Source organism: Pongo abelii, chromosome 14 (genome assembly GCF_028885655.2).
Source record: "Pongo abelii isolate AG06213 chromosome 14, NHGRI_mPonAbe1-v2.0_pri, whole genome shotgun sequence".
Lineage (NCBI taxonomy): Eukaryota > Metazoa > Chordata > Mammalia > Primates > Hominidae > Pongo > Pongo abelii.
The window spans coordinates 51,359,330-51,366,400 of record NC_071999.2 but is presented as its reverse complement, the minus strand read 5'-3'; the positions used below and the strand labels follow the sequence as shown (position 1 = coordinate 51,366,400).

At 44.6% G+C, this 7,071-nt stretch overlaps 1 protein-coding gene across 2 annotated transcripts in view; it reads left to right on the top strand.

The window, feature by feature from the left end:
- The first annotated feature begins 781 nt into the window (after window positions 1–781).
- The window catches only part of RUBCNL (rubicon like autophagy enhancer), a 45,927-nt gene continuing 39,637 nt past the window's right edge, over window positions 782–7,071 (top strand). Inside the window, exon 1 of one of the 2 annotated variants that reach the window (XM_024231069.3) lies at window positions 782–1,073. The gene's annotated coding sequence lies outside the window, so the exon portion shown is untranslated. The remainder of the gene's footprint in view (window positions 1,074–7,071) is intronic. The other variant, XM_054529028.2, reaches the window with a different exon arrangement.

Below are 7,071 nucleotides of genomic sequence, written 5' to 3'. Positions count from 1 at the left end.
TTTTGACAGAGTCTTGCTCTGTCGCCCAGGCTGGACTGCAATGGCGCGATCTCGGCTTACTGCAACCTCCGCCTCCCGGGTTGCTCCTGCTTCAGCCTCCCTAGTAGCCGGCATAACAGGCGCCCGCCACCACGCTCGGCTAATTTTTATATTTTTAGTAGAGACAGGCTTTCACCATGTTGGCCAGGCTGGTCTCGAACTCCTAACCTCAAGTGATCCATCCGCCTTGGCCTCCCAAAGTAGGTGTTGGGATCACAGGCTTGAACCACCGCACCCGGCCAGAGCTTAGGTTTCTATTCGTGACAACTTTCTGTATTGGTTGGCAGGTTCTCCTAGCACCACCATGATCTCAGGACTAACCACTGCACACCCGTGATGGGATTCCAAACCTTCGCTGCAAGAGGACAAGGTGACGAGTTGCTGATAGTGAAGGCTGAACTAACGCGGACAGTGAAGTGCTAAATGAGTCGGACTCCGACTCCAGGTGAAGCAGCCAGCAGAGGTCAGAGAGAGACAGCTCACATTCCGGGTAAGTTGCAGGTCGATTTCAGGGCCGACTCATCCAGATTACTCATTCTTCATTTCAGACAATTGTATGACTGCTAAATACTGCTGCTTGGGGCATCTGGGGTTGGGAAGTCATTTCTGCCAGGTCTTTCACCCCTGAAAGCGTCGTTGCGTCTGGCGCCGCGGGTAGGGCAGGGCGGGATTTCTAGGAGGACCGGCAGAGGCGTGCATAGGTGCGTGGTGCTGGGCCCGGGCGCCGAGGCACCGGTGTAGGAGCGCGCATGGCCAGAGTTTCTTCTGTCTCGGCGACGTCTCGGTGCCTGCGGCGGGAATGGCGCTTTGCTTCCCTGAGGAGCTTCTAGAGAGCTACGGTGGCCCCCATGTGGGAGGCGGGGGGCGTGGCGGCGTCGGGGCGTCGCTGTCCTCTCCTCGGTAGCTCTCCTCCCTCCGCTTTCTGCTGTTACGGGGAGCGCGGTGGCTACGGAACGCTGCCCAGAGCCGCGCGAGGGAGGACCCGACGCGCGGCGTTTACCCGGCGCAGCGTTCCACCGCTCGGGTTTGGCTGGGTGAGGCGGGCGGGGCCGGGGGCGAGAGGGGAGCGGCGCGGGGTGGAGAGGATGGTTGGAGAAGGGAAGGGAGCGCCGTGGGAGAGGTTGGACGGTGGAAGTGGCGCCAGAGAGGTTTGTGCCCAGCAGAGACACCCAGGTCGCTCAGGGCAGTGTCGGGGACCCCTTGGAGACAGTAGGAAGGGGCTCCTCGCGGGGTGGCGGATTTCTATCCCGTTGACTTTGTAGAGTGAGGTTGACCCCGTGTTCGGCTTTGGCCGGGAAGGGCGCAGAAGCGGGACCTCAGGACACTTTTACGCAGAGCGATTCTCAGAGACTACAAAGCCTGCGCCCTGCGTCCTCGCAGGCGCAGTATTCTGGGATCAGTGTCTTTTCTCTGTTCTCGTCCTCAACACAGCCAAAGTCGTGGATATGTGGTGACAGAAAAACATTTGGCTACATAACTGAGCTAGGCTGGAGTGTGAAATCGCGGCGTGTGATTTGGTCCGGGCGCCCTACATAGCAACCCCACCCCTTCTCGCCCCCAACCCCCCCGCCACGCCGGACACGGTCAGGCAGGCGTTCCCCCAACCCGCCCCTTGTGAAGTCCACCTGCTGAGACTGATACGGATCCCCTGCGAACTTGATGCTGTCCGCTTGGAAAACGTGGAGAACTTTCAGAGGAGGGGTTATTTTGCCTTGAGTGAAAATTAAGACTCAAAGGAAAAGGTATACTCAAGAGCTGCCCTTACTAGATTATTTCTATGGAATTTGGAAGGATCTTTGAATTGAAGATGTGGTGGGAGCGCGCAGAGGACAGAGAATCCGTAAGCTTGAGTTTCTTAGACCCAGTTTCTTAAAGCCAAAGTAGGGGAGAGATCTTGGCAAGTCAAGAAACCTCCTTGAACTTCAGTTCTCTTGCCTCAGGGGGGGAATACTCCAGCCATACCCCACTGTGTGGTTTAGAAGGTTAATGGCCTGGAGGGAGGGAAGTGTTTTGAAGCCTGTAAAGTATACTATGAAGGTATCACCACATTGCTGCCCGCTGAAACACTGCCGGCGGCCGACAGAACGTTGTTTGGAGCCGAGTTAAGACAGCATCTTTATGGCAGTGCTGGGGTTTTCATGATTACCAGTCCAGAGTGTCAGGACACATCTGTTTCTCAAACCCCAGTTTCTGCACTGCCACATGAAACTGCTCATTACTGAGTGACAGCAGAGGACAGGAACTTTGCCTTTTTCATTAACTTCTTTAGGGCCTGTACAAAGTGGGAGATGGTAGGAACTTTGATGAAAATTCAGGGTCATAGCTTTGGAGCGGGGTGAGGGGTTAGATTTGACTGGACATAGTCTTCATGCAACCGTTTAACAGCAAAAACATTGTTGGCTGAATTCTTGTTTTTTGATACAGGGAACATTCTGTCAGAGCCAAGGTTAAACATCCAAGAGTAAACGTTTGTTGGTTTTTTGTTTTTTTTTTTTTTTGCATGATCTTTAGAGGATAATGAGTGAAAAACTAAAGAAAGGGTGCATTGCTTGCTGACACATTTTTTCCCCACCCATCTGAAGGCACACAAATAATAGCACTGGCAAATTTGAATAGTTTCCCTTGTTACCAAATCTACATTCGTATTTCTAATATGGAACGATTATTTTCAGCATGGAGAGAAATATGGAATTTCTAATATGGAAGATTTAGCATGGTGTGTTATTGTAAAAATTTAGGCAGTTCTTGGATAAGTATGTCCAGCCTTCCAGAGACTATAAGTGTAGTAATATTAGTGCCTGTTAGTCATATCGTGTATCTTCCTGATACCCAATTAGATCTCTGATTGTTTTTTCTTTTTAATTAAAAGGAGCTGAAAGATGACTCAGTTAAGAAGCTGGAAAATAAAACTAGTTCTCTTTAACTGTGCTGTCTTATTCTGAACTGAAAGTCTTTCTGCAATAATAATGATGGTAATAATAAAGCTGACCTTCATAGGACATCGTGTACCAGACTGATACACGTGCTACAATTCTGTTCGTTTTCACACCATCCTTCATGGGGAGATTAAGAGCATTGCTCAAAATCACACAGCTAATAAGTCATTTTTCTCAGATTGGCATTAAAATTATATTTAATTGGGTCCTGTGTGTGCGAGTGTTTTAACTTTTGCATTGTCTTTTATCCCACACACGGAGGCAACATGGATGGTGAGACTAGGGGCTATGGACAAGGTTCCAGGGTTTGGACTTGAGCATGCTGCTGAGTGGCTATGTGGTCATCACTTTACTTCCTTTTCTGACCCGTAAAATGATGATGATAATTCTACACTGAATGAATCCTTTGTTTCTACTGAGCACAAAGTATGCTCTGTGAAAGTAAAATACTTCTCAGAGTGTAGAAAGAAAAGTTTCAGATTCAAGCCTTTTTGTCATCAGTAGGCTGGAAAATGAATAGAAGTTAGAATAAACTATACACTTAATGTGATTTTTTCCAACAATTATGTTGAAAAATTGTTTAAACATGCATTCATTCCAATGATCCTTAGCTTTATATTTATTAAAAGAAGTAAATGTAAATTAGACCTCAAAGTTTTTTTTTAACAGGTAACGTTGAAAAGCACCCACAGTCAGCAGGTGCTGTTTGCTGGTTGATTTTAGATGATGAAAATTTTAGAGTAAGTACGTTTGTAGAAAATTGTAGAGTAAGTACAATTGTAGAGTAAGTATAAGAAGAATTGTATTCAAAGGTATTGTATTATTCTTATAAAGAAATGTATTCTTCTTATACTCTTTTACATTCTTTTATTCCAACAAGCTACAGTTGATCAGAAAAGAACTGAATTCCAAAAATATATTAGGGCACTTCCCTATTTTCTCTGTATTTACTTGGAAATGATTCTTAGAAGTTTTTGGCATGGCCACTTTTAAGTTTGTTAAGTGAAGGGACTAGCACTTATCTATATGCATATTTTGCAAGTATTTTTAAAATTATGGCTCAATTGTTAAATCATTTTATTTGTCCCATGACTTATATAAAAATCTGGGGGTTTTTTGGTTGCTCACTCTTAGTTTAGGCTTGGTTTTGTGGTGATCTGGGCTCAGGGAGGTAGACATGTCAATGTCACTAGCATTGCCAAGGTATAGGCAGTCTGCTGCATGCTGTGTGAATATTAATATTCTGAAGAGATATTTGAGTCCACAAGATTTAAAGATCTTCTCTTCACCGCTGTGCTTGTAGAATTAGGGCTAGATTAGTTTAGCCTGGGCCTCCTAGGTCTTGGTCATTTGAAAATAGCTCCTCAAGTAGGCTGGCTACATGTCTTAGTATGGCAGAAACAATTCATTATTCACTCCATGTATCTTCTATTATACTGTGAAATTACAGATGATAGTTTTCTTGCTTTCTGTTTTTCCAAACAATGCCACCTGGACTTATGGGTTTTGCTCATATATTGGCTGTTTCTTAATCAAGATAGCTTTAATAGTCTTCACCCCACTCCCATCCTCCAGCTGCCCTTTGGATGTTGCTGCGTAGAAACCAAGAGAGTTCGTTTTTGTTGGGGGCTGGGCTAAGTTGGTAATAATCTGAAGCACCTTGAAGGATTCTGACCTAATCAAGGCATAAGGAAATGATGTGTGTGTAGAAAATTTGGAACTGTGCCAGGCACGAACTAAATGTCATGTAAGTATTAGTTATGAATTGATGAGGAGGAAGGTGTCAGAAGATGAATGCTGTGGAGAAGGCTATAGGGCAGTACATGGGCAGAGTGGTTACCTGTAGAGATGTGGTTTTGTCAAAGGTGATGGGAAAGGTCTCAGTTTGAAGGTGATGGGTAAGGTCTTCATTTGAATAAACATCCACAAGAGGGTATGGGTAGAGGGGTGTAGAGGTGTCCAGGTAGCAGATAAGGAGGTCAGTTAGGCAACCTAGGGACTCATGGACAGATGTAGCAAATTGAAGGTTTTTAGAAAACTTACAGGAATTTTTTAATGGAAAATTTCAAACTTAAACATAGACTAGTACAATGAACAACCTTCTCCCTTCTCCCAGATTCAGCAGTTATCAACATGGCCAGTTGTGCTTCATCCATGTTGCCCGCTGGCATTATTTTAAAGCAAATTCAAGAAATTCTACCAGTTATTTCTATTTATCATCCCCACTGACATTCTATCAGTTATTTCTAAATACTTCTGTATATATATTTCTAAAAAATAGGCACTTAAGAACATAACCACAATACTTAACTTTTTTTACCTTGTTTATCATCTGTAAATCTTGACCTTAGAGCATTCTTGCAGCACTGGTTGAAAGATAAGCATGGATAGGCCAGGTGTGGTGGCTCATGCCTGTAATCCCAGCACTTTGGGAGGCTGAGGCTGGTGGATCACTAGGTCAGGAGTTCGAGACTAGCCTGGACAACATAGTGAAACCCTGTCTCTACTAAAAATACAAAAAAAAATTAGCCGGGCATGGTGGTGGGCACCTGTAATCCCAACTACTTGGGAGGCTAAGGCAAGGAGAATCGCTTGAACCTGGGAGGCAGAGGTTGCAGTGAGCTGAGATCGTGCCACTGCACTCCAGCCTGGGTGACAAGAGCGAAACTCTGTCTCAAAAAAAAAGATAATCTTGGATGTCTGGATTCCTCAGGGTAGGGTCTGACAGTAGGTGCTTAATTGCTGGTGGTCACCTGTTGTCTTTACCAGCCCTTGATTTTTTTTTTCTTTTCCTGTTCTAGATAGTTCTATCATGACAATTTCACTTTTACTTCCTCTTTCTTCTCCTTACCTATTTTTGACACATTTATTCAGTATTTCCCTTATCTACTCTCTACTTCTCCTTTTAACTTTCTCCTATCCTTTCAGTATTTTTGTTCACAGCTGAATGTGTAGCTTGTGCTCTTTTGATCCCTGTAGCCCATGAAATACAGCTCCCTTTAGTTCTAGATCTTTTTGAAGGGAGATGAGCATTTCCTATTCTTATTTTTTAAAAAATACGAGATTGAGTAGAATTTACATGCCAAATGCTTCACTGATTTAAAGTGTACAAGTCTAGACAGGCATGGTGGCTCTTGCCTATAATCCCAGCACTTTGGGAGGCTGAACTAGGAGGATTGCTTGGGGCCAGGAGTTTGAGACCAACCTGAGCAACATAGTGAGGCCTTTCCTCTAGAAAAATAAAAAAATGGCCAGATGTGGTGGCACACCTGTGGTCCTCGCTGCTCTAAAGGCTGAGACAATAGGATCACTTGAGCCCGGGAGGTCAAGGCTGCAGTGAGCCATGATCATGCCACTGCACTCTAGCCTGAGCAACGGAGGCCGAGGCGGGCAGATCACCTGAGGTCAGGAGTTCGAGACCAGTCTGACAAACCTGGAGAAACCCTGTCTCTACTAAAAATACAAAAATAGCTGGGCGTGGTGGCACATGCCTGTAATCCCACCTATTCGGGAGGCTGAGGCAGGAGAATCGCTTGAACCCAGGAGGCAGAGGTTGAGGTGAGCCGAGATCGCGCCATTGCACTCCAGCCTGGGCAACAAGAGCGAAACTTCATCTCAAAAACCAAAAAAAAAAAAAAGAAGAAAAGTGTACAAGTCAGTGATTTTCAGTTTATTCACAAATATATGCCATCATTACCACAGTTGATTTTTATAACATTTTCATCACCTCAAAAAGAAACCTGGTACCCTTTAGCTTTTCCCGTCCCACCACCCTAAGCAACCACGAATCTCCTTTCTATTTCAATGGATTTGCCTATTCTGGACATTTTAAATATATATGTATATGAAATGTCTTTTGTTTCTGTCTTCTTTCACTTAGCATAGTCGTTTCAGTGCTCATTCATGTCAGAGCATGAATTAGTACTTCATTTCTAATTATGGCTGAATAACGTTTCATTGTACGGGTATAGCACACTTTGTTAATTCATCAGTTGATGGTCATTTCCTTTGTTTCCACTTTTTGGCTATTATGAATAGTGCTGCTAGAAATATTCGGGCACAAGTTTTTGTGTGAATGTATGTTCTCATTTCTCTT